Genomic DNA, 27173 nt, shown 5'->3' with positions numbered 1-27173 from the left:
CTGTCTCCAAAAAAAAAAAAAAAAAAAAAAAAAAAAAAAAAAAAAAAAGCGTTAGTAGAATTACCCAAAAAACCTTCCCAGTTTATTCAGTTCAGTTGCAAGAATGTGATTAAAAGGTTAGGAAATAAGTCTAATGAACAGATTTTAACCTTACCTTTTGTGTTTCCATATATAATCTTGTAACATCTCAAGTCTTCCATCTGTCAGCGCCGGCTCGTGCTAGCTTTCTACATTAGGTGGAAGTCTCAGCTCTGTGTTTGGAGCTCAGGGAAAGCTTCATAGAGGAAACATGAATGAAGGTAGGTCTCGTATTCATACAGAAGGAAGCATGTAGCAGGTATTTTTGTCTGGAAAAAAATCATATCTGGAATTCTTTGAGAACAAAACTACAAAATAAAACCAGTACATGTAACTTATTTTAAATTCTAAAGAGCACTTACCATAGTTCCATATTCTAAGCTCCATTTGTTAAACCATAGAAACAGGTACTTTTTTGGCAAGGTAAGGAATAGACTTAAAAGACTGGAAAAAAACTAGGCATAATAGGATCTTGTGACTCTTTAAAGACTGAACTAAGGTTTTAGTAAATGGTCTTGGATATGGGGGAGGCACAATGAACTCTCCAAGATGACATTAGACTTCTGCATACTGAAATCCTGACTTGGATAAATTGGGGGAAAATTTCATAAGGCTGATGAAAAGGATGTTATGTGGTTGTAGACAGTCCATATGTATTGATAAAATGAGGTCTGAGGATAAGGTGCCCAGAAGATAAAATTGCTGCTGCCTCTGCTTTCCCTGCTTCTGGCTCTGGAGGAAAGTGCATTCTTATACTGTTCGAATGTCACTTCTCAGACTATCCAGACCTTCTAGGGAGTTAGGGATTTTCTTGGACCATCAGGTGTATTCTTTAACACCATTTTGTTTAGCCCTCTGCTAAGGCTCTTAACCAATCTCATTAGTCAAACTTGTTAAATATAGGTTAATTTCCCAAATAGGCTCAACAGGTAATTGTATCATAGTCATCTTCATAGTGTCAGTTCTAACACATAAGAACATCCATTAAGTGATAAGTGACTTTAAAAGATGAGGATGGCAATAGCACAATATGATAATACTAATTCAATAAGTTATTGAGCACTAATGTGCCCAGCACTACAGCAGCCTCTGGGAATATGTTGGCCCATATTGTGTTGTTTGATGAAGAGCTGCTCCCTTGTTCTCAGGGTGTGCTGTGATATGCCACACAGTCCCCTTCCCTACAGAGGATTTTGTTTTCTCGCCCTGGCAGTGTGCACCCAACGGTCCTCAGCTGTCAGTAGAATTGCCGTCTTAAGTGAAAAGAGCCACCTCACCTGAAGTCACACTTCCTTCTTGGGCCAGGCTGCATGCAAAGACTAGTCCCATTGCCCCATATTAGGACAATCTGAAAGACCATCCTAGCTTCAGAGTTCCCCTTAGTGTCAGCTAAGGCCACCTTTGAGATTGCATCATAGCCCATATTCTTCCTCCACCCAGTGGAGCTTCCTTTCCTTCTACAGGTGGCAATCCAAATCTCCTACCCACTAATCTTCATCTCAGCATCTGTGATACTTGGTATCAGAAGGGTTGCAGGAAAGTAGGTGCTCCAGTGTGCTTTTGGAGCCATTTCTCTTGCCTTCTCACTTATAGGATGAGAGTCTCCTCACTGGGGCAGGGAGAAGTTAACTGCTAGCACACCCTGACAGTGCAGTTATTAAAACTTTCACTAGTGGTGAACTGAGATGGCATGTCAGCACAAAGAAATGCACCGGCAGGCACGAAGATCAGGTGGGAAACAGTGTGGACAGTGGAACTGATGAGTTATTACTGAGCTAGACCGATACCTTGGAAAAAGATAACAGAAGAATGAGAATGGGCCAGGCATAGTGGCTCACACTTGTAATCCCAGCACTTTGGGAGGCTGAGCCAGGAGTTTGAGACCAGCCTGGGCAACGTAGCGAGACCCTGTCTCTACAAATATTTAAAAAATTATCCATGCCCAGTAGCTTGTGGCTGTAGTCCTAGCTATTTGGGAGGCTGAGGCAAGAAGATCACCTGACCCCAGGAGTTTGAGGCTGCAGTGAGCTATATTTGCACTACTGTACTCCAGCTTGAGCTACAGAATGAGACCCTGTCTCAAAATAAAAGAATGAGAGTGATTAGTTGGTAATTAGAAGCTGAGTGTGGGACCAAGAGCCGTGGCTCATGCCTGTAATTCCAGTGCCTCAGAAGACCGAAAAGGAAGGATAGCTTGAGGCCAGGAATTCAAGACCAGCCTGGGCAACATAGCAAGGCCCATCTCCACAAAAATTTAAAATCAGCAGGGCATAGTGGCATGCATTTGTTGTTCTGTTACTCAAGAGGCTGAGGCCAGAGGATAATTTGAGTCCAGGAGTTCAAGGTTACAGTAGCTTACTGTGCCACTGCACTCCCAGCCTGGGTGCAACTACACACTCAGCCTTAGTGACAAAGCAAGATCTTGTCTCAAAAACAAACAAAAACTCAGTGTGAGGGCCAGAAAGCCTCCCTTGTAGAATATGAGACTCTCGGGTTCTCAAGCCAATGAGGAGAGGAAGCTGAGGACCAGGCCCAGGACTTACTCATGAGAATAAAACTCCAAAGAAGTTAGGACCCAAGCTAGGCAGGTCTACTGTGCTGCTGTCAGGACCCTGATTGGGAAAAAATGGAACCCTGACACATGGGATGAAACCATCTGGGTTGATGCACCTGAAAAATCTTCAATCCTCAGGTTTCCAGAACCTTCTAAGGCTACAGAAGTGCCCCTCTCTTCTCTAATAAGGGCTAGTGTGCTCCCTCTTTTGCTTGAAGACAATGAGCTCTCTCTCCAAGGACAAAACATACACTCCTCAGGATCCTCCCCAACTTCCTCTCTTGGCAACTAAGCCAATTAAAAAAAAGTTAAACTGGCGGGGTGCAGTGGCTCATGACTATAAATTTAGTACTTTGGAAGGCCGAGGAGGGCGGATTCCCTGAGGCCAGTAGTTCAAGACCAGCCTGGCCAACATGGTGAAACCCTGTCTCTACTAAAAATACAAACATTAGCCAGGCAAGGTGGTGCGCGCCTGTAATCCAGTTACTCGGGAGGCTGAGGCAAAAGAATTGCTTGAACCCAGGAGGTGGAGGTTGCCATGAGTAGAGATTGTGCCACTGCACTCCAGCCTGGGCTAAAGAGGGAGACTCTGTCTCAAAAATAAATAAATAAATAAATAAAAATAAAAAATAATCATGACCCCTTGTCCGATTTCCAGACCTGAGTCAGTTTTTGGATCCAGGCCCATTAACTAAAGAAGAATCTGGGTCCCCAGGAGGAAGGACTGTGTAATACCACAAGTGTGCACAATAATGATTCCTCTAGTCCTTCTCCAAAGGGACCTATCACCATTACTCAGGAAATCATACAGTGGTCAAAGGGGAATACTCAACATTTTGATATCTGTTGGAAACAGGGTCTGAGTTAACAATGATATCACAGAACTGTCACTATATGCCCTTGATTAGAGTAAGGGTTATGGAGGCCAAGTCCTAGGGTGTCCTGGCCCAAGTCTGGCTCACAATATATCCACAGACCCACCTAGTCCTTGAGTGTATAATTGTGATAAATACACTTGATTAGTGGCACCAGGTTTCTCGGCGTGTGTGGTAAGAGCTAACATAGTGATAAAGGCCAAGTGGCCAGGTGGAAGCTTTAAAAATTGACCTCTTCTCCATACCAATATAGTAAATCAAAAAATAATATTTCATTTCAGGGAATGGCAGAAATTAATGCCATCCTAAAAGACCTAAAAGATTCGGGGATGATGCTTCAAATTGTATCTCCATTTAATTTACCAGTCTAGCCCCTCCAAAAACCAGATAGTGGGCTACCACAAACTTTATGAGGTAGTAGCTCCAATTGTACCTATAGAGACAGCTACAGGCATCTTTGTTAGAGCAGACCCACATGGCATCAGGTGGACTTCTAGCTCAAAAATGGCAGTGTAGACGCAAGCTGGCTTCACTTCCACACCAGAAAACCAAAAACAAATATACAGCACTGAGATTATCACCAACAATATCCCAGAACTCAGATATGAGGATGAGTCAATTCCTGGGGACACAGAAGTGAAAAAACTCTGAGCATGGTAAAAGAATCAGATTTTTATATCTGTGGTGCCCCTTGCCACAATCTGTCCAGCACCAAGTGTGTGGAAAACTTTCCCCAACTCACAGTTTCTACAATGGGAAAAGTGAGATCAAGGTAGACAACCAACCTCCCTACCATCCTGGATTCCCTGGAAAGAGACCTGTCCCTGACTCACCACATGGGAAGTATCATGAGTACCTTGAGGGAAAAACATTACTGAGGACAACCAGAGACAAAGGGAGGAGGCAGGACTTGAATCCCCAGCCCTGGAAACTCTGCTCTGTAACTTGACCAAAGAAGATGCCAGATCAGAGTGGTTACTCAGCAGCACCAGCTGTAGGAGATGCATTCCACAGATCCTCTTGGCACAAACCTTTAGCCGGCTTTTCACACTGCCAGGATATCCCCTTTGGGACCTCCCCCATTTGAGAAGGGCATCACTCTGATGAGTTTCTAGAGTGGAGGCAAACCTGGGCTTAAGGTGCCATCAAATTCCAAAAGGGAGACAGTGACCTAGTGGGAAAATAAGAAATTTAACAGATAAGTCACAAAGAATCTCTAAGCAAACATCCCCGATAGAAAACAAAACAATCAAGACAGAGAAGACTGGAATAAATAATCCTTCAATGCAAAGATATGGACGTACATCCACAAGAAAAACAACAGCAATAGGGAACCATGACCTCCCCAAATGAACAAAGCAAGGAACAAGTGTCTGAATCTAAGAAAATGGTGATATGTGAGCTCTCTGACCAAGAATTCAAAATAGCAGTTTTAAGGAAACTCAGTAACCCCCAAGATAACACAGACAAGCAATCTATAAGTTTATCAGAGAAATTTAACAGATTAAAATAATTTTAAAAAAGCAAAATTCTCATTACTGAGAAATATATTTGCTGAACTAAAAAAAAATTAGATGATTTCAATCACGGAATGGATCAAGAAGAAAAAGTCAGTGAGCTCAAAGACAGGCCATTTGAAATTACACAGTGAGAGGGGAGAAAAGAAAAAAGAATGAAAAAGAATGAAGATCACTTACAAGATATGGAAAATTATCTCAAAAGACCAAATCGAAGAATAACTAGTGTTCAAGAAAAAGTTGAGCAACAGCAAGGGGTAGAAAGCTTATTCAAAGAAATACTAAAATTTTTTTTCCAAAACTTGAGAAAGATATAAATATCCAGGTACGAAGGTCAGAGAACACTAAACAGATTCGACCCAGATAAGACTACCCGTAGGCATAGTCGAACTCTCAAAGGGCAAGGACAAAGAAAGGGTCCTAAAAGCAGCAAGAGAAAAGAAGCAAATAACATAAATTCCAATTCATCTGGCAACAGACTTCTCAACAGAAACCATACAGGCCGGGAGCAAATGGGATGAAATTTTCAATGTTGAAAGAAAAAAAAGTCTGCCACACAAGAATACTGTATCCAGCAAAGCTATCCTTCAACCATCAAAGCAAGATAAAGTCTTTCCCAGATAAACAAAAGCTGAGAGAATTCACCACCATGAGGCCCATCTTAAAAGAAATGCTAAAGGGAGTTCTTCAATTCACAAGAAAAAAAAAAAAACACCAATGTGCAAAAACAAAAACATTTGAAGGTATAAAACCCACTGATGAAATTAAGTACAAAGACAATCCCCAAATACTTCAATACTGAAATTGTGGTGTGTAATCCACTTATAACTCTAGTATGAAGACCAAACCTACCAAAAACAATAACAGCTACAGCAACCTGTTAAGAGATAAGCAATATAAAAATATGTAAATTGAGACAAACAAAAGTCAAAATGTAGAAGGGATGGAGTTAAGGTATAAAGGCTTTTTTTTTAGTTTTTTCTTTTCTTTTCTTTTCTTTTTTAATCTAAGATAAGTTGTCATCTCTTTAAGATGACTTGGTATATCTATGTTTTATGTAAGCCTCATGGTAACCACAATGTAAAAACCTATAATAGACACACTAAAAACGAAAAGCAACAAATTAAAACATACTCCAGAGAAAATCACTTAACCACAAAGGAAGACAATAAGAAAGGAAGAGAGGAATTATAACACAACAGTTAGAAAACAAGCACAAAATGACAGTAGTAAGTCCTTACTTGTCAATAATAACACTGAATGTAAGGGGACTCAATTCTCCAATTAAAAGGCTGAACTGATAAAGAAACAAGCCCTTAACTATATGCTGCTAACAAGAAACTCACCTCCCCTGTAATGACACACATGGACAGAAAGTGAAGGGATGGAAAAAAAAATCTATGCAAGTAGAAATCAAAAAAGATCAAGAATAACTATACTCACATCAGATAAAATGGACTACAAGTCAAAGACTATAAAAAGAGACAAAGAAGGTCACTATATAATGACAAAAGAGTGAATTCAGCAAGAGGATATAATAATTTATATATCTACGCACCCAACACTGGAGCACTCAATTATACAAAGCAAACATTAATAGATCTAAAGGGAGAGATAAACTGCAATACAGTAATATTAGGGGACTTCAACACCCCATTCTCAGTAACAGATAAATCATCCAGACAGAAAATCCACAAATAAACTTTGGAGTTAAGCTACATACTAGATCAAATAGGCCTAACTGACATTTACAGAATATTTCACCCAACAGCTACAGAGTGCAATGGTGTGATCTTGGCTCACCGCAACCTCTGTCTCCCGAGTTCAAGCAATTCTCCTGCCTCAGCCTCCCAAGTAGCTGGGATTACAGGCATGCACCCCCATGCCCAGTTAATTTTTGTATTTTTAGTAGAGATGGGGTTTCTCCATGTTGGTCAGGCTGGTCTCGAACTCCTGACCTCAGGTGATCCACCCACCTCAGCCTCCCAAAGTGCTGAGATTATAGGCGTGAGCCACCATGCCCAGCCCAGAAGACACATTCTTTTCTCATTCTCCAGAACAGACCATATTTCAAACAAGTCTCAACAGATTCAAAAAAGTAGAAATCACAACATGGCACCACGTATACAACATGCAGCTGTTGATCTGACAAATGCATCCTTTCTATATTAGAAAAGAGGATCAGAAACACATTACCTTGGATCAGACAATAGTGAACATGTATAATCTTCTTAGAAGCATGTTAATTCTCCCAGCTTTTATCATAATATAGTCTGAAGGACCAAGACCAGCTGGGCATCTTGCAGAACATCACTGATCCACTATATCAATTATACCATGTTAATTGGACCAGAAGAGCAAGAAGTAGATAATACATTGGACCTACGGCACACATACTCCAAAGGTGAGAGACAAACCTTACAAAGATTCAAGGAACTTCTACTGGTGGCTCTCTAGTGGGTCCACAGTCCAGGGCATGCCAAGATATCCCTTCCAAAATAAGCAACAAATTATTGCATTTTGTACCTCTCACCATAAAGAAGGTAGCATAAAAGAATGATAGGTTTCTATGGGTTCTAGAGGCAGCATATGCCATAGCAGGAAATACTTGCTGTTACCTATACACTGGATGACATAAAAGGCTTCCAATTTCAAGTGGGACCCAGAGCAGAAAAGGGCTCTGAAGCAGGTCCAGGTGGCAGTTTTACCACTTTGCCATACCACCCAGCAGATGCTGTTGTATTAGATATGTAGGAAAAGATTCTGTGTGGAGTTTATGATAAGTCCTAATGGGAAAATCACAATGCAGACCCAAGAGTCTGGCCATGCTATCTGTAGCAGAGAAGTAAACACCTTTCAACAAACAGCTGCTGATGTGCTGCTGGGCTTTTATAGAGATATAGCACCTGACAAAGGGATGTCAAGTAGCCATGAAGCCAAGAACAATGATCATGAGCTGGGTTCTATACATCTAGAACACAAACATAGGCAAAGGGCACAGTATGTTACATTAGCAAGCAGCCTAGACTCCCATGTCTCTACCACTGTTGCACCAGTGTCTCTCCCTTGGCTTACCTTTATTGTCACTGATCCCATATGACCAGCTGATGAAAGAGGAAAATGCATGAATTTGACTCACAAATGGGTATATTTTGGCAAACAAAACAGATGGTGTCTATAGTACTGTGCCACTCAGGGGTGGCCCTGAAAGTCAATGGTAAGGGAAAATCCTCCCAAAGGGCAGACCTTCGGGCAGTATACTTTGCTGTCCATTTGTGTAGAAAGGGTCTCAAGGTTAGAATATACATGGGTAGTGGCAACTGGCTTGGTCATGGGATCAGGGTCCTGAAAATAGACTACACTACTGGGAACAAAGAGATTTGAGATAAAAATGGTGGATTGGGCACATGAGAGTGGGCACAAAGCGTTAGGAGCTTTGTACTGCGTTTGATCTATACTACAAAGTATCCATAATGGAAAAGGCCCTGAACAACCAAGTCAGTATCAGGACTTGGCTGGTTAATAACATCCAGCATCTGGCATTGGAATAACTACTGTGGCAGGATTGGAGGCTATGTAACAGACCTAACAGGATGCGCTCCTATACACTGAGGCTGATCTAGTTATATTCACTGCTGAATTTTCAGCCTGCTAACAACAGAGACCAATGCTGCAATGCTGACTGCCTATTCCTCAAGAAGACCAATCAGTCACTTGGTGGCAAGCTGACTTACAATAATGATCCTAACAAGACGCAGTGACTCATTTTGACAGGAATAGACACATATTCTAAATGATTCTCCTTTTCTATCTGCAGGGCATTGGCCAGCATCACTGAGGGCTTTCAGAGAGTTTGAACTACCTCATGGGACCTGTTTTATAGCAAAGGAGGAAAGAGTGGGCAAATGACCACAGCCTCTGCTTGTCTTATTATTACATGCTGCATCACCCAGAAGCCTCTACCCTGATAGAATGAATAATTAACTTGTTGAAGGCATACCTAATACGAACACCATCCTTTAAGATGAAGTGGACACTTTAATGGTCTTTATGTAGGGCTGTGTTCTCAATAGGTAGAATACATGGGTCCAGGAAGCAAGAGGTAGAAGCAGGAATGGCCCTGCTTTCTATCATTCCCAGTGATTCTCTTGGGGGAATTTGTGCTTCCTGGCTCCACAACACTGGGTCCTGTCATTTAGAGGTCCTGCTTCCTAAAGGTGAAACACCTCCACCAGCAGATGTAGTTTATAGTTCAGTGAGACCCAAGAAGAGACTCATCAGTTTCATTGAATTATGAGCTACATCTGCGGGCTAGGTACTTCAGGTTCCTTGTACCAAGAAAGTAGCAGGCAAAAAGAGGAGTCACATCCTGGCAGGGATAATGGATCTTATCATAAAGAGGAGGTAGGACCACGGTTACAGTTGGAGGAAGGAGGAAAATGTTGGTAACCAAGCACTGCACGTATGCACCTCTTGGTATGCTCTTGCCCAATTCTGATTGTAAACGGACAGTGTAGCAGCCATTATGAGCCTAAAAAGATTATAGGGACCGGGGACTCTGAGCCTCTAAGGATCAAGGACTGAGTTTTACACCAGGTAAATCACTGAGACCAGCTGAGAGTGTCACTGCATCCAAGGTCACCCCCATCTTTGGGTTCCTTGCATCCAGTGACTGGGCAACAAAGTCCTGACCTTCTTGCTCCAATATGGGACATCAAAAGGGCCAACCAGCTTCAGAGTTTCCCATGGGGTCAGCTGAGAACACTGTTGACACTGTATCACAACCCAAGTCCTCCTTCCACCCAATCCTGATTTCTTTCCATTCCTTCCATGGATGATGATCACAAAAGCATTCCCTAATAAACCTTCTGCCTACTGTCTCCTGAGTCTGCTCCCTGACAGTCCCACCTGAGATATGGAGTTATAGTTTAGTGAAAAAAGATGATAAGAATATCATATAAATCACATAATTTAAGATATATAAAATTACAAGTCAGCATTGGAGATACTCTGGATTCTCTTCAGATCATATATCTTTTTTGCCTTTTATTAGAATTTCTAGAGAGAGGATAAATTATGAGTTTGTAGCCAGTTTTTTCTTTGCTTTTTATTTTTGGCAGGGTTGCTATGGTTTGGATATGGTTTGTTTGTCCCTTCTCCTGCAAATCTCATGTTGAAATTTGATTCCCAGTGTGGTGGTGTTGGAAGGTGGGGTCCAATGGAAGGTGTTTGGATCATGGGGGTGGATCCCATATGAATAGATTTATGCCTTCCCTTAAGGATGAGTGAGTTCTCACGCTATTAAATCCCAAAAGAGCTGGTTGTTAAAAAGAGCCTGGCACCTCTTCCCCACCCCTGCTTCCTCTTCCCCACCCCTGCTTCCTCTCTTGCATGTGATCTCTGCACACACCAGTTTCCCTTTACCTTTGCCATGAGTGGAAGCATCCTGAGGCCCTCACCAGATGCAGAAGCCCAATCTTGAACTTTCCAGCCATCTAAAATCAGGAGCCAAATAATTTTTTTCTTTATAAATTACCCAGTCTCAGGTATTCCTTTAAAGCAACACTAAACAAAGACAAGGTTTCTGTAGAGAGTGTGTGTATGTGCCGCGACAAAAAATATTTGCATTTTCAAAAGATTTCTTTCAACATTATCCAAAACAATATGTAGGAAATGAAATAGAAATTATGCTAATTTGAGGACAATGTCCACTGTGAGTAATGCTGCATCTAGAATAACACTGCATCTCAAGGTCCAAAGAAGTTAAAAAACATGAAACAGCCCATATTGTAATATGAGTTCTAAAAAGGATAGTTTCGTGGAAGTTTCAGAGTATTATAACTAAGCAGCAGCTCTTACTACATTGAAAAAATGAATTTCTTTTAAGGCAATAAATTATAGCTTTACCTGAAAAATTGTAAACTTGTGGAAATTACTGAAGATGTGGTCTACTCAGAACATTTACAAGCTTGACAACATATTCAGAATTACCAGCTTGACAGTATATTGAGATAGCAGATCATGATGGCTTTCTGCCACAAATACAGCTGATATCAAAAAGGAGACGATAACAATAAGCCAAGTCTTAAATTTCTTGTATTCAATTTATCATTTTCTGATTTCCTCATTTCCCTCAATAATTTTTTTAGATTAAGACTTATCAAAAAGGCCATCTGCAGAGAACAGTGTGTAATGAAGATCTGATAGCTATTCAGTCAATTTGAATATTAGAGAGGGTGAAGTAGATGGATTGGAATATGTGGGTTTTTTTGCTTCACTGCTTGGGCTGGGGCAAGAGTGGGACATTGTGGAGAGAAGACCTGAATAAACTAGTTTTTCTTTCTATGCTGATCTGAGTGAATGGATAGCTGCCACATGTTTATAGCATTCTGTGCTAATAGATACAGTAGAGGTTTGAAAAATATTTACATATATCTCACCAAAAAAAAGAGGCAGAAGACAGAGACAAACTGTTTTCAAGTATATGAGCTAAAACCAAAGAAAGGCTTGGACTTACAGATGTCTCCAGTTATAATTTTTTAAAATAAGATGTACAATTGGAGCACATTTAGATGGCAGATTAAGAATTAGATAGTATAGTAAATGCTGGGTTCTATTACAAATATTTACATTCTTATTTATGAGCTTGTGCTTTCATTCTAGTGCAATCTCCGTTATGGCCAGATGGGTGTGTTACTGCACAGGATTTATTTGAAATTCAGAAACTGATAGTACCTGTGCCTGATTGCTTGGTTTATTTTATTCATTTTATCTCATATTTCTAGTTAAGAAAGGTAGTTTTATGGCAAAAGAAAGCAGGCTAAGGATTTAATATTTTGTTCATGCACTTAATAAAGGACTTAAGCAAATGCTTTGTTTTTATTTGTTAATAGTAGGACAGTAATAAAAATTAGTGTTAATAAAAATCAACTCACATGATGGGACTTTTGCTTTGAAACACTGGGCTAGGAACAAATTCATACTGAGCTTTAGGATTTTAAAGAATAATTTAGCTAGACTTTATTAAGGATTGACTATGTTACCTACACTGGACAAAACATTTTACATACATATATAAAGCCATTTTTCTAAGAAGCTGTACAGAACAATAATTAAGTGAGCATCTCTAAAGATAGACTGCCTGGGTTTGAATTCAAGCTCTATCACAGGTAAATGGCTGTGTGATTTGGGGCAAGTTGCTTAACCTTTCAGTTCCTCAGTTTCCTCATCTCTAATTTAAGGGTAACTGACTTCTGCTTCCAAACATGATATAATAACATGTGTGGGCTAGCCCTCCTTTCACTGTAAACAACTTTAAAACTGGACAAAAGACAGAAGGCAGCTCCTTTCAGACATTGTATATGATAAAGAAAAAAATTACTCAATGAGGCAAGGTGCAGTGACTCACTCCTATAATCCCAGCACTGTAGGAGATTGGGGCAGGAGGATTGCTTGAAATCAGGAGTTTGAGATCAGTCTGGGCAAATAGTGAGATCCGCATCTCTATAAAAAATAAAAATAATTTAAAATATTAGCTGGGTTTGATGGTACCCTCCTGTAGTCCTGGCTACTTGGGAGGCTAAGGTGGGAGAATCACTCGAGCCTAGGAGTTTGAGGCTGCAGTGAGCTATGATTGTGCCACTGCACTCCAGCCTGGTGACAGAGCAAGACCCTGTCTCCTGAAAAAAAAAAATTTTTTTTTAAATGATACTTGTTAAAGCACAATAAGGCAGATTTTAGGACTATCTCAAAAGGTATAGGGACCGTTACAACGGGATTCTGCAGTAGGGGAGAGAGGTTAGGTTCAGCTATGAATATAGCATGGGCAAGAGGGAATTTACAGCCAAGGGGCAAGGTAGTGGCAGTGGATAGACAATTACTAAGAGGAAACATCAAGGGTAAGGGGAATTCTGCCTAAACCAACCAATCTAACAGGATTCTTGCGAAGTCAGACCAGATTAATCAGATGCTACCTGTGGGATGGTAGAGGATGAGGAACCCAATCAGATATCAAGGGTGATCAGATATCAAAGGTGGGGATTCTTGCTAACCCAACTAAGCAGCGTTCTTGCTACAACTGGCTTTTACATGGAAGTGCACAGATGGGCTTAGTAGAAGGCTCAGGAGCCTGATTAAAGTTTGGGGCCAAGCAAAGAATCTTAGACAACAGCACAGATTGCTAACCTGAGAGAGGGGAAACACATGAGATGATCCCCCTGGTGGCCCTAGATTTCTGCTCAAGAGCCCATTTTGGACTGCAGAATGGAAAAGTGAAGTCCAGAGAGACCTCAGGGATGCTGAGTTGCCTAGAGTAAGTAGGGTAGAGTACCTGAGGATAAGGAGTGGTGTAGAGAAGGAACTACAGAATCCTGCATAGGGATTCCCCTGAAGTCTTTAGCCAAATACAAAGCTGTGCATGTGCAGAGTAAGACTCTGTGAGGGCCAGCAGAGAACAGTTACCACTGATGAGTGACAAGCTGAGTCAAGATTCCACAAGTCCTCCAGTGTTGGAAAACACAGGTGATCAGCACTGTCCAGCAATATATATTCTGAATATGTGTCACATTTTCCTGCTTTTCTGATTCTCTTATATTTTGATAGATTATATGCTGGACATTACAGATTCTACATTACTGTGAATCAAGATTTTGTTGTCTTCCTTTAAAGAGTATTGAGTTTTTTTCTCACAGACAGTTAATTTAGTGATGGATCACATTGATTCTTATAGGAGGGGTATTTTAAAAGCTTTGTTAGCATGGGTTTAAAGTAGCCCCTTCCTAGAGACTAAAGCAGCCCTATTCTTCAAGTATGACTCTTTCCACAGCATTGCAAGTCACGAAACCCGCCCAGATTCAAGAGGTGGGCCCAACTTTTCACGGGTAGAGTTAAAAAAAATCACATTGCAAAGGGTCTGCCTACAGGGAAGTATTGGAGACATTCTTGCAATGGATCTACCACAGTTCATTTCAATCTGTTTCTTCTCCACTACCCGCATATTTCTGATGCCAAGCAATAGGTCACATTCATATCATAGTGTGACCTCTGGCCCTGCTTTTATATGTAGGGTGTATGTGAACCCACATAGTCACTAGTAGGAGTATTCCTAGAAACCATTCCAGTAGTGGTATGACCATTACTTAACTATACATGGATGTGACTACAAACCACATACATATATCCCATTAAACCTAAACTCAATGTAGTCTCAACTCAATTTATCCCTTGGCCAAATCCCAGAAATGCCTATGATCACTCCAAAACTTTAAAGTCGGGGGTTGTGCCTAGCCAGAGCAAGGAAGAGTATTGGGATGGGAGACAAGAGGGAAGTCAGAGTGGGAAGAGACAGCAGGTCTAACTGTCAAGGGCCGAGCTTAGTTCCAGAGAGTTGAGGTGCCAGATGTTAGAAAAGCAGTGAAGACAATAAGCCAATATGAAAGGAAGGGTCAAGGCTTTAATCCCATGCTGTGATAGAATGGCACCAATCCAGGGTCAGGTGGATCAGCACAGCTTTGCTGAGAGAACCCTTGAACAAAAGGCTCCTGCAGTTTTATGGACCCAGAGCCTGGGATGAGGAGAAGGTGAAGGACTTAGAGTGGAAAAGTATCAGTACTGAGTCCGAGTGGGGAAAAGTGTCTTCAAGCTTCCTCCTGTCCTCCAATAAGGAGATGTCTGCAGAAGTCCCTGAGGAAGCTCTCCCTCTACATAGAGACCTCCAAATGGACCCCATAATGAGTTGGTCACTCTGAGTCATTGTTCTCTGGCATCCTTAATTCCAATATTCTTCACATCACATGAACTCTTTGAGCCTCAGTTTCCTTACCAGTAAAATGGGGATAAACTGCTCTACCTTCCTCTCAGGTTAGAAAGATGAAATGAGATAATAAATGTGCAAATGCTTTGAAAACCTTGAAGATGCACAAATGTAAGCCATTTTCTCCTTAAAAAGTTATGAAATTGAGGTGGCCAACTCTAATATAAAATTCCCTCTGTAACATTTCAACTTAACAGGCTTTAAGGGATCAGCTAAGTAAAAAGCAAATGTTTTACCCAAGCACAGGATTCCAAGGTTATTTATGGCATTCTCTGAATCTCTGTAGTACTTCCTATTGCTACAATCTGTCCTGCATTGTCTGATGATGGCCTTTTATCTTAAATGAGGCTGAGAATTTTTGTTACTATTACATCGGCACTGTCTGAAAAAATATAATGCAAACCATATATATAATTTAAACATTTCTAGTAGCCACACTCTTTGAGAAAAGAAACTGATTGAATTATATTCTATTTAACCTAATATGTCAAAAACATTATCATTTTAACATATAATATAAAAATTATTAATGAGATATTTTACGTTCTTTTTTACATACTATGTCTCTGAAATCCAGCCTATATTTTATATTTTACATTTACAGTACATGTCTTTTTTTTCTTTTTTTCTTGGAGACAGAGTCTTGCACTGTTGCCTAGACTGGAGTGCAGTGGTGCGATCCCAGCTCACTGCAACCTCTGCCTCCTGGGTTCAAGCAATTCTCCCATCTCAGCCACCCATGCTCAGCTAATTTTTGTATTTTTAGAGACGGGGTTTTGCCATGTTGGCCAGGCTGGTCTCAAACTCCTGGCCTTAAGTGATCCGCCCACCTTGGCCTGGCCTAGCTGTCACTGACTTTGTAAGGAGTTTCTGCAAATGCTTCTTCAGACTTTTCCCACGTTTTTTAAAACCCCTATTTATATTAATACTTAATTGCAATTTCTTCCACGGTCACAGAGAACACAAAGACCTTTGATTTGCTCTTTCCACCACAGAATATCACTCTAGGAAAGCATTCCATCATAATGTATATAAGGTGCCTAAACTGTGCTATAATCTTTAGCATTACAGGGACTCAGAATGAGGTCGTTAAAGCAGTGTTTTCCAAAGCGTGTTCCGCTGACCTAATCCCATACTCAGCGTATGCAACTTGATATTTTAATTTGTACCCTAGTGATCTAGTCTTATGCCTTCTGGGTACATATTGCATCATATCTTTAAACACATCCAGCTTCTAGAATGGTGCTGTACACGCAGGAGGTCGTTGAGCTTCACCTTCCTGCTAATGACAAAATCAGCAATTGCCTTTAACCACAGGAACTTCAGCCCGTTGGTCACTAGGGGGAGACACACACGTGGTGGGCCTCTCCAGGCTCCTCAAATCCCGCCAGAGTCGCCACTATATACTCTGCCCAGAGAAACCTCACCCAGTCTTAGGAAGAGGAAACTGACTGCCATCCATTTCACGCTACTGTGGCCGGCGAGCTCAGAGTGGAATCATTTGCAAGGCAGCTCCTCCAAGAATAACCAAGCCGAGATCTAGCTGATCAACGATTGAATTTAGAGTAAAACTTGACAGAATAAAACTCCCTTCGGCTTGTCCGTACTACCTGGGTTTGCAGAAATGCTTTTCCTTAGCATTTAATTTTGGGACCTGTAAATATAACTGCTTTTTAGATGCATTCCACAATCCTCAATGAACTTACTGCAGTAAAAAGATAATTAGGTTAATATAAACTGCTCCAAGGGGTTTCTGATCAGACTGAATTTTATTTCATTTGAAATAAGGTCATTGTTTAATCTTGCAAGTTAAATAATCTTGACTTTACGCTGAATAGGGGCCTGAGATAGATGAAAGAAAATTTCCTTTTCATACATGTGAGAAATAAACTGTTTCTTACACTCATATTCACAAGTGTGACCGTTAGTCCAAGTTGAGGCAATTAACATATTTAGGAAGAAAAAAAACTTCCTCACAGAAGGATTGGCATTGGCCCTTCTGAACAGTACTGCAAAGTCTGAAGGAAAAACCCTATTGACACCACTTTCTAGCCAAATGCTATAGGACGATATCAATACTTACTGTACTGAGTGGGCATTTATTTAGTTATTTCACAGTGAAGATATCTTTTCTGGAAAATTCCTCATAGGAAAACTGAAATTCAAGCTCCTGCTCGTTCTTCAGCCACCGCTACTCGTTCCTGCTTTTTGTGCCCATAGGTTCTTCTGCCCAAAACAAAAGCTGTTAAATCACCGCGGCGGCGCTGACGTCAGGGAGCAGGGCCGCTAGGCCCCACCAGGTCGCCAATGAAGCCTCCCCTCGGCTCTGCCGGGGGCTTTGCGGGGCGCATAGAGGCTCCCAGGCGGAGGAGTCCGGGAACCCCTAAAGACCCTTTAGGAAGCAAGGTCCGGAAAACCAAGCACGAGCAAGAGGCCCCGGGCGGCTGTATCCCTGCCCGGCGAATTCAGAGGGAGCGGGCGCCGCGGCCACCCAAGAGCAACGAAGACGGCCGCGCGGAGGAGGGGATTGGGAGGGGTGTGGGCCGCCCGGAGGCGCGGAAGCTGGGAGCACCGCGCGGCTTAGGAACTAGAATAAATGCTTGTCTGAATCTGCCCCGGGTGGGGGATGAAGGAACAAGGGCTTGGGAGGAGACTGATACATTTTAGAAATTGCCGGTGGGGGAGCCAGGGGCGGTGGCTCACGCCTGTAATCCCAGCACTTGGGGAGGCGTAAGGCGGGCTGATCACCTGAGGTCGGTAGTTCGAGAGAGACCATCCTGACCAATATGGAGAAAGAAACCCCATCTCCACTAAAAATACAAAATTAGCCGGGTGTGGTGGTGCATGCCTGTAATCCCAGCTACTAGGGAGGCTGAGACAGGAGAATCGCTTGAACCCGGGAGGCGGAGGTTGCAGTGAGCCAAGATCATGTCACTGGATGTTATTTGTTAATTTTTTGATGTACACTGCAAGATCACACAAGAAATGAAGCTATTAAGCCCAGGTATTGGGCCTTTTATAGGGGTGTTTTTTCATGGTAAATGGGTAAATCTGTCTCTACTTTGTGTGCTTATTAAACAACCCTGACTATGTGGTCTTGAAAGGAGAGATCCTGCCTTAGTTTCCCCTCTCATTAGCCTTATGTGAGAGCTTTTTTTCAGAGACAGGCAACCAGGAATATTTATTCCAGAAGCAGTCATTGCAGTGGAGAATTTGGGGTTTGAATCATAGAAGACAGAACTAGATAAAATCCTAGATGTTAACCTCCAATCCCTTCATTTAAAAATTTAAGGTCACCCAGGCCAGGTGCAGTGGCTCACGCCTGTAATCTCAGCACTTTGGGAAGCGGAGGCGGGTGGATCACCTGAGGTCAGGAGTTCGACACCAGCCTGGCCAACATGATGAAACCCCGTCTCTAATAAAAATACAAAAACTAGCTGGGTGTGATGGTGGACACCTGTAATCCCAGCTACTAGGGAGGCTGAGGCAGGAGAATTGCTTGAACCCGGGAGGCAGGGATTGCAGTGAGCCCAGATGGCGCCACTGCACTCCAGCCTGGGCGACAGCGCGAGACTCTGTCTCAAAAAAAAAACAACAACAACAACAAAATTGAGGTTACCCAAATTAAGAGAATTGGTAGTTAAGACAGACCAAGATTAATAACTTTTAGACATTTGTAGACCCTAGTTATTGGGGGTGCTGGACTCTTAACACTTTTCCAAGAAAAGGGGTAAATCTTGTGTTTCTTAATTCGGAAGGAAAAAAAAAATCTACCACTTGCAATTTGGCATGGGCCAGAGGCAATATTATCAGTTATATGCCTCTACGGTGTGATATTGAGTGATATACATGGAGAGAATATGGGCTACATTTTATGGTTTACTGTTTTGGGGAAATGAGGCCTTTGACATGCAGGGTAATTATTGCTGGGGACTCTGCTCAATAGGAGGCCATCACCTAGGCCCCATGCCAAAGGGAAAGCTTGTAAATTCCACTTCCCTGGAAGGCTGATAACTTGTAATAATCATGACATGGATTACTTGGTCCTGTTGGGTCCCAGCTTGTGAGATTCTTTCTGATCAAAGTTACCATCATGGGCAAACTGTGGTTAAATAGGCTTTAATCTCTGTGTTCATAAAGTTCTATTATCCTGGTCCAAGAGATTGGCAGTCTATAACTTCCTTTTTTTTTTTTTTTTAACACAAACATGAAATTAACACTTTTTGCTCTAAACTAATTACAGATTCACGGGAAGTTGCAAAGGTAGTATGGAGATGTCCCTGTACCTTTCACCAAGTCCTTCAGTGGTTACATCTTACATAAATATAGTGCAATATCAAAACAAGGAAATTAACAATGGTGCAACATGGATATAGATGTCATTTTTTTATTTAAAAATTTTACTTGTGGTAAAGTACACATAACATAAAATTTACCATCCTAGGCTGGGCATGGTGGCTCATGCCTGTAATCCCAGCACTTTAGGAGGCCAAGGTGGGGGCAGATCATGAGGTCAGGAGTTCGAGACCAGCCTGACCAACATGGTGAAACCCCATCTCTACTAAAAATACAAAAATTAGCTGGGCATGGTGGTGCTCACCTATAGTCCCAGCTACTCAGGAGGCTGAGGCAGGAGAATGGCTAGAACCCAGGAGGCGGAGGTTGCAGTGAGCTGATATTACTCCATTGCACTCCAGCCTGGGTGACAGAGCGAGACTCCATCTCAGAAAAAAAAAAAAAAATTACCATCCTATTTTTAGGTGCACAGTTCAGTAGTGTCAAGTACATTCACTTTGTTGTGCACCCAATCTCCAGAACTCTTTCTCTTGCAAAATTGCAACTGTGTATGTACCTTTTAAATACTAATGTCCCATTTTCTACTCCTCCCATCTCCTGGAAACCACTTTTCTATTATACTTTCTATTTCTATGAATTTAACTACTTTGGGTACCTCATATAAGTGGAATCATACACTATTTGTCTTTTCGTACCTGACTTATTTCATTTAGTATAATATCCTCAAGGTTCATCCATGTTGTATATGCATCAGAATTTATTTCATTTTTAAGGCTGAATAATATTCCATTTTATGTATATACCACATTTTGTTTATTCTTCAGTCAGTGAACACTTGGGTTACTTCCTTCCACCTTTTGGCTATTGTGAATATGGCTGTGTAAATATCTTCTCAAGACCCTGATTTCAATTCTTCTGGATATTGTCATGGGCTGAATGTCCCCACAAAATTCCTATGTTGAAGCCATAATCCCTAGTATCTCAGAATGTGCCTGTATTTGGAGACAGGGCCTTTGTAGAGATAATTAAGTTAAAATGAGGTCCTTAGGGTGGGCCCTAATTCAATCTGACTGATGTCCTTATAAGAGGAAATTTGGGCACACTGAGAGACACCAGATACTTGTATGGGCCGAGGGACCACCAAGAAACCACACCTACTGATTGATGCCTTGATCTTGAACTTTCGGTCTTCAGAGCTGTGAGAAAATAAATTTCAGTTAAGTCACTCAATCTATGGTTTTCTGTTATGGCAGCCCTAGGAAACTGATGTAGGTATATACCCAGAGGTGAGATTGCTGGATCATATGGTAATTCTATTTTAATTTTTTGGGAAACTGTCATACTCTTTTCCACAGTAGGTGCACCATTTTACATTGCCATCAGTAGATCACAAGGGTTCCAATTTCTCCACAATCTCATTGACACTTGTGTGCTGTTTGTTCGTTTGTTTATAGTAGCCATCCTACTCTCTGTGATGTGGCATCTCATCGTGGTTTTGATTTGCATTTCCGTAATGCAATGTAGTGATGTTGAGCACCTTTTAAAGTGCTTGTTGGCCATTTGTGTATCTTCTTTGGGTAAATGTCTATTCAGGTCCTTTGCCCATTTTTAAATAAAGTGTTTGCTTTTTTGTTGTTGAGTTGTAGGTTTCTTATCCTTTAAAAATCCTCTTGTTGGACCTAAACCCTGGGAGAACTGATGACCATAGAAGTTTTCAAGGAACCTAATTTTAGAAAGAGAGGGGGCTACAGATATGTAGATTAATTGTGTGACTTACTGTCCAAACCGGACACTTTTGAGAAGGGGGTGCTAAACATCATTTTAATTTTATATTTTAAAAAATATTTATTGACCAACAAATTCATGTTATTATATTGGTGGACTTATAAAAATTGTATTCAATTTTCAAAGAAAAAATTCTTTTTTAAAAAATAAAAATCTAGAAAATTTAGAAAGTTTTATTCGTAAAAGAATATACAAGGATTTAAAAACAAATTTAAAAATGTATTCATATTGATTATCTGAACATTAAAAAAACTCAACAGAATAATAACTTTTGGTACATATTTGTGTCCACTAATCAGTTACTTAGATGTATCTCTAATATTGTATCACTGGCATTTTCCAAAGTGCGTGTCTGGTCTTATTATTTTACATTTTCTTCTTAAAATTGCCTGCAGTGTTCTTTGACATTGTGTTTTATGGTTAATAATTTTGTGATTGTTTACATCTTCAATTGTTTCTTCACAGTAGAATAATATTTTTAACTGAGAAACTACTCTCTCTCTGCAAGTGCTGAAATACTTGGTAAATTTGGGGCAAATCCTGCTAAATGGAGGATATTCTAAAATAGTTTTTGTTGTGAAATGTGTAAATTCCTTTTCAGCCTAAATATTTTCACAAGAATTGTCCTTTTGCCATTCGTCAGAACGCCTGAAGCAACAAATAGTTTTGACAAGACAAAATATGTCAAATTGTCTCCAGATTCTTTTGAATGTTTTGTCAATTTAAATGCTGCAAAACCATTGGGCAGTCTTGATTTTATTCCACTCGAATGAAGAATATACATTTATGCAATTAAAAATAAGAACTAGATCAAAAGATTCTTCTTGTAAGTCTCGACATTCCAAAGTCCAGTTAGAAAATTTTAAGATTATGTCTACATTGTCTGAGCCCTCATCATTTAATTTATTCAGTTCCTGTCTTCCGTGAAGGAATAAAATGTAGTGTTATCCTGTATGGAAGTTTTGTTTTTCACTAATTGCAATTCATTAAAAGCTTCAAAAACTGAAGTTTTTAGCATGCTATTCATGGAATATTTAGATTAACAATTTCTAACTGATTTTGTGCAAAGTACAAAATTTAGGGGACTTGTTACATAAAAGTTCAATACCATTGTAAGATACTTAGGATGATTTACAAAGTAGTACTTCAAAGGCTCAAATATTTTAAAATTCAATTGATGATAGATAGTAAAAAAGGTATATAACTATGCTGAAAACTTCAGGGATTTTAAAAATTGAATATCAATTTTGCTAGAAAAATTTTGTAATTTGATTACGTATACTGGAAATTATATAAATATTTGTTAAATGTGACAGCTACTTTCATTGGTAAGATTTCTCTGTTTGAACACAGTTTTGAATTATATTATATATCTACTATAGCCAAATATATATAATATATATAGTATATATTATACTATATTATATATAATATATATAGTATATATTATACTATATTATATATAATATATATAGTATATATTATACTATATTATATATAATATATATAGTATATATTATACTATATTATAAATAATATAGTATATATTATACTATATTATATATAATATATATAGTATATATTATACTATATATATTATATATAATATAGTATATATTATACCATATTATATATAATATAGTATATATTATACCATATTATATATAATATATAGTATATATTATACCATATTATATATAATATATAGTATATATTATACCATATTATATATAATATATAGTATATATTATACCATATTATATATAATATATAGTATATATTATACCATATTATATATAATATATAGTATATATTATACCATATTATATATAATATATAGTATATATTATACCATATTATATATAATATATAGTATATATTATACCATATTATATATAATATATAGTATATATTATACTATATTATATAATATACAGTATATATTATACTATATATTATATATAAGATAGTATATATTATACTATCTTATATATAATATAGTATATATTATACTATATTACATATAATATAGTATATATCATACTATGTTACATATAATATAGTATATATCATACTATGTTACATATAATATAGTATATATCATACTATATTACATATAATATAGTATATATTATACTATATTACATATAATATAGTATATATCATACTATATTACATATAATATAGTATATATTATACTATATTATATATAATATAGTGTATTCATACTATATTATATATAATATAGTATATTCATACTATATTATATATAATATAGTATATATTATACTATATTATATATAATATAGTATATATACTATATTATATATAATATAGTATATATTATACTATATTACATATAATATAGTATATATTATACTATATTATATATACTATATAGTATATATTATACTATATTATATATAATATATAGTATATATTATACATTATATATAATATATAGTATATATTATACTATATTATATATAATATATAGTATATATTATACATATTATATATAATATATGGTATATATTATATATAATATATAGTATATATTATACATATTATATATAATATATAGTATATATTATACATATTATATATAATATATAGTATATATTATATATAATATTTAGTATATATTATACATATTATATATAATATTTAGTATATATTATACATATTATATATAATATATAGTATATATTATACATATTGTATATAATATATAGTATATATTATACATATTATATATAATATATAGTATATATTATACATATTATATATAATATATAGTATATATTATACATATTATATATAATATGTAGTATATATTATACATATTATATATAATATGTAGTATATATTATACATATTATATATAATATGTAGTATATATTATACATATTATATATAATATATAGTATATATTATACATATTATATATAATATATAGTATATATTATACTATATTGTATATAATATATAGTGTATATTATACTATATACTATATAATATATAGTGTATATTATACTATATACTATATCATATATAGTGTATATTATACTATATACTATATCATATATAGTGTATATTATACTATATACTATATCATATATAGTGTATATTATACTATATACTATATAATATATAGTGTATATTATACTATATACTATATAATATATAGTGTATATTATACTATATACTATATAATATATAGTGTATATTATACTATATACTATATAATATATAGTGTATATTATACTATATACTATATAATATATAGTATATATTATACTATATACTATATAATATATAGTATATATTATACTATATACTATATAATATATAGTATATATTATACTATATTATGTATAATATATAGTATATATTATACTATATTATGTATAATATATAGTATATATTATACTATATTATGTATAATATATAGTATATATTATACTATATTATGTATAATATATACAGTATATATTATACTATATATTATATATAATATATAGTATATATTATACTATATTTTATATATAATATATAGTATATATTATACTATATTTTATATATAATATATAGTATATATTATACTATGTAATATATATAGTATATATTATACTATATAATATATACTATAGCCAAAATCTAGTATATACATAGTTTTGTCTCATTTTATATCTAGTATATTTTTGCCTTGAAGTTTTCTTAATAAGAACATTGCTTTTACCACAATGCTGTACCCACTGACATTTGCATCTTCACAGCACAGTTGAACTTTTGAACTGAATTTTTAGTAACGTTCACAAAATAGTGTCAGATATTTTATTTTCGACACAATTAACTTCTAAAAGTTTTACTTTGATTTCATAAATTGGATGAAAAAAATTGAACCACTTTTGGAATTACTTCAGTTGATTTTCTATTTGAAGCATCTTATGCCAGTGGTATAAAATTGGCATTATTTAACCATCTGCAAAGTTCTTCTGCTCTTGGAGCCAACACACTAACAGCTATTACTTCATGTTAATGTATACACACGAAACTTGGATTAAAAAATGAGTAAAAGTAATTTAGAAGTAGAGACATGTGAACTGAATGAAACTCATGCTTCACGGAATGCTATGAAAATGCCCCTTCTGCTTTGGGAGGCTGAGGCAGGCAGATCACCAGAGGTCAGGAGTTTGAGACCAGCCTGGGCAACATGGTGAAACCCTGTCTCTACTGAAAATACAAAAAATCAGCCAGTCATGGTGGTGCATGCCTGTAGTGCTGGCTACTCAGGAGGCTGAGGCATGAGAAATGCTTGAGCCCTGGAGGTGGAGGTTGCAGTGAGCCAAGATCTCACCACTGAACTCCAGCCTGGGTGACAGAGTGAGAATCTGTCTCAAAAAAACAAAACAAAACAAAAACAAAAAACAAACAAAAAAATAAAGCCCCTTCTGCTGCTCTATGTGTCAAATCACCATCTTTAGGCATGATGTTCTTAAAATAACAACTAACTTTTCAAATACATGCTATGGCTTATTCACAAGATTTAAATCTGGTTTTCAAGTTAGAGACTGAATATACAAACAGACAAGGCCACATCATATATATGACAATAGAACTCTTACCCACAACCTCTACAGCAGAGGTGTCCAATCTTTTGGCTTCCCTGGGCCACACTGGAAGAAGAATAATTGTGTTGGGCCACACATAACATGCACTAACACTAATGATATCTGATGAGCTAAAAAAAAAAAAAAAAAAAGGTAAAATAAATCTCATAACGTTTTAAGAAAAGTTTATGAATTTGTGTTGGGCCACATTCAAAGCTGTCCTGGGCCACATGTAGCCCACAGGCCATGGGTTGGGCAAGCTTGCTCTACAGTAACCGGTCCAGGAAACCGTATTACAACTCCTACAACAATCAGTCCAGAACAGTCAGGACTTGTTCAATGGCTGCCAACTTCCCTGTTTTTAACCCCTCTTCCAACTCAGGACCAACCAGAGAAAGTCAAACATGCTCCCTAAACCAAACACCTAAGAGGCCTTGCTTCCACTTAGCCCACCCGCATCTCTTCCTGCCAACAACTTCCAAACCAAATATATCTGAAATTGCTTAAAATATAGAGCTTGACTATTCTCTTTCCTGCCTTTGAGTCTCTGCCAAATGCAAGTGATGGAGGCTGACTCTCTTGCTATAGCCAGCTCTGAGTCAGTAACCTCTGCCCTCATTTGGGTGGTTTTCCTCTACTTCCCATCATTGATTTCATGATGGATGAAATGACCAATAGTGGATGGTAAACATTGATGAACAATTGGTACAAGTTACATATCCTTTATCAATTTTCTTTTCTTTTTTTTTGAGACGGAGTCTTGCTCTTGTTGCCCAGGCTGGAGTGTAATGGCTCACTGCAACCTCCGCCTCCAGGGTTCAAGTGATTCTCCTGCCTCAGCCTCCCAAGTAGCTATCAATTTTCTTAAAAAACAAATATTCAGTACTCTATCTCTTATTACATGTGTCCTTTTTTAAAAAGCTAGCTTCTTACAACAAACAAAAAGTTGTTATCGGGCCGGGCGCTGTGGCTCATGCCTATAATCCCAGCACTTTGGGAGACTGAGGCAGGCAGATCACCTGAGGTCAGGAGTTTGAGACCAGCCTGGCCAACAGGGAGAAACTCCATCTCTACTAAAAATACAAAAATTAGCTGGGTGTGGTGGCGTTCGCCTGTCGTCCCAGCTGCTTGGGAGGCTGAGGCAGGGGAATCGCTTGAACCCAGGAGGCGGAGGTTGCAGTGAGCTGAAATCACGCCACTGCACTCCAGCCTGGCGACAGAACAAGACTCCGTCTCGTTAACAACAACAACAAAAATTATTATCAACCAAGAAAATAAATGAACAGTAGTAGACTTTCACCATGCAATAAATACTAGAATTACTATAGCAAGAGTGAACGGACTGTTATACACTCTTCCATAAGACTGTTAAACCTCTATGTACTCTATAACTTTCCACAATTTTCATTGACCCTGCTTCATGTACCTTGCATGCCAAGGCACAGACCACAGCACAACAGACACACCAAGTAGCTGAGCAGTAGCATCAACTGCTTCTCCCACACGACTGGAAGGATCCGGCTGTCCTCAGCCCCTCAGTCTGAGCATACTTTGTCTTATCATCAAGCACCATGGCTACTCTCCTTGAAATTTTAGGACGTATTTAGTTATATTGACTCCTGCAAGGGTCTGTGAGAGAGAGAG

General features: G+C 38.0%; 1 long non-coding RNA gene across 5 annotated transcripts in view; it reads right to left on the bottom strand.

Annotated features, from left to right (window-relative positions):
* Positions 1–17500, bottom strand: part of LOC112208386 (uncharacterized) — a 33462-nt gene extending 15962 nt beyond the window's left edge. For 4 of the 5 annotated variants that reach the window (XR_008546648.2, XR_010150162.1, XR_010150161.1 and 1 more), the window contains exons 1-2: positions 16919–17405; positions 155–347 (exon numbers count right to left, since the gene is read on the bottom strand). This is a non-coding gene — a long non-coding RNA (uncharacterized LOC112208386). Of the gene's footprint in view, positions 1–154; positions 348–16918 lie in introns of all 5 variants that reach the window. The other variant, XR_002942841.3, reaches the window with a different exon arrangement.
* Positions 17501–27173: the final 9673 nt, after the last annotated feature.

The sequence above is a fragment of the Pan troglodytes genome, chromosome 13 (assembly GCF_028858775.2).
Source record: "Pan troglodytes isolate AG18354 chromosome 13, NHGRI_mPanTro3-v2.0_pri, whole genome shotgun sequence".
Taxonomy (NCBI): domain Eukaryota; kingdom Metazoa; phylum Chordata; class Mammalia; order Primates; family Hominidae; genus Pan; species Pan troglodytes.
Note: the sequence above shows the minus strand (reverse complement) of the source record. Positions and strands in the feature narration are given on the sequence as shown.